The sequence below is a fragment of the Microtus ochrogaster genome, unplaced genomic scaffold (genome assembly GCF_000317375.1).
Source record: "Microtus ochrogaster isolate Prairie Vole_2 unplaced genomic scaffold, MicOch1.0 UNK32, whole genome shotgun sequence".
Classification (NCBI taxonomy): Eukaryota; Metazoa; Chordata; class Mammalia; order Rodentia; family Cricetidae; genus Microtus; species Microtus ochrogaster.
Window position 1 is genome coordinate 2,516,858 of NW_004949130.1, and position 2,125 is coordinate 2,518,982.

Below are 2,125 nucleotides of genomic sequence, written 5' to 3' on the forward strand. Positions count from 1 at the left end.
TCTTGATTGAGGGAGCCATTATGGGGCTAGCAAGGCTAGCAAGAAACCTGGCACTAAGGAAATTCCCAGGAATCCACAAGGATGACCCTAGCTAAGCCCCTAGGCAATACTGGAGAGGGTACCTGAACTGATCTTCCCCTATAATCAGATTGATGACTACTCTAATTGTTGTCATAGAAACTTAATCCAGCAATTGATGGAAGCAGATGCAGAGATCCACAGCTAGCACTGGGTTGAGCTCCCAGAGTCCAGTCTCTGGGAAACCCACAGAGACATCTGACATGAGCCTAGTGGGATACCACTGACTCCGGACTGATGGGGGTGAGGGGGACCTGCATAGACCCAAACTAGGCCCCTGAATGTGGATGACAGTTGTGTGGCTTGGACAGACTGTGGGGCCACTGGCAGTAGGACCAGGATTTATCCCTAGTGCTTGAACTGACTTTTTGGAGCCCATTCTCTTTGGAACCCTAGATACTTGGGAGAGGGCCTTGGTCCTGCCTCAAAGTGGAGTGGATGGATGGGTGGGGTTGATGGAAGATGGGGGGAGTGGGATGAGGGGAAGGAGAGGGAACTGGAATTGATATGAAACTGAGAAAAGATTGTTATAAAAAAATAAATTTAAAAAAAAATTTAAGAAGTGTGGGTAATCAATGGCTGAAAAAGCATCCTCTAGGGGATCCAGTGCCCTCTGCGGGCCTCTGTGAGCACACGCACACACACACACACACACACACACACTCACACACACATGTACACATGCACGCACATGCACACACACGTTCTCTCCCAGGCTGTGCAAAGTCTCTAAGGGATGTCAGTGTAACCTTGAAAGAGGTCATTTCTTCAGCAGGACACTGGTGTCAACCTGTTAATGCAGAATAGTGAACTGCAGGCTGGGGATGGTGTTCCATGTTCTACCAAAGAGCCTAGTGATCAAGTCGGACATGTCAAAGGGAGGAAAGAAAGCTAAATGGGGGTGGGGAGGACTGGCAGTTAAGAGCACTGCTGCTTTTCCTAAGGACCTGAGTTCTTTTCCCAGCACCCACGTGGCTTCTCAACCATCTGTAACTCCAGTTGCAGAGAATCCAACACCTTCTTGTTACCTCTGTGAACCTCATGCACATGGTAAAATAAAATACATGTAGGCAAAACACCCATATACATAAAATAAAAATAAATTTTATTTTTAAAAATGAACCCCGTATTTAACCATCATCTATGGATGTCACGTACACTTGAAAGATTAAAAGTGGGCCGGGGAGAGAGGGGCTTGGCAGATAGCTGAACAGTTAAGAGCTTTTGCTAATTTTTCAGAGGACTAGAGCTCAGGTCCCAGCAACCACACTGGGCAGCTCACAACCACCCTGTTCCAGGAGTACCCAGCACCCTCTTCTGGCCTCCACAGTCACCAGCAAGTACATGGCACACACATACAGACTAAATAAATCTTCAAAACAAAAAAAAATCAAAAGGACAGAGAATTCCAGCTCTTGTTCACTATCAAGGTGGTTACCACCAACACTTCAGTCCCAACCTCTAGGTGTCTATGTGAGATTATGGGGATCCCCAGTCTTCATCCGGGAAGCCTTCTATTGTAATGGGAAGGGGTTAATCACTGTCCAGAAAGCTGAGAATAAAAGACAATGGAATACTAAGTCTTGTCCCAGGACAGCTGGATCACCTCCTTCAAAGCTCAGGAAATGTTGCAGAAGGGGCAGGAAAAAAAAGTGTTAAACACAGAGGGCAGGGAGATGTGCAGCCAGAGATGTCTTCTGGACAGGAAGTCACCCTTCATTCATGGACTCACCGCAGCGGTGGTTAACAGGCGAGGATTGGCCCATCAGCATCTCATCACGGCTGAGGGAAGGGCAGTGATGACTGCTGGGGCGGGGGGAGAAATACAGTTTCTTCGGTAGTGTAGCCACTCATGGTTACCCATGCTCCCACACTTGTGTCAGTGAATCTGATGACCTCACTGTGTCACAGACAAATAGGAGACACGAGGAGAACTTGCTGAAATAAAGAATGGCTTCAGTGGGAGCAGGCAGGGTGTGAGAGAGAAAACAACAACATTCATCACATCTATGAATGAAATTGGCAAAGAATGAAAAAATATCGAATG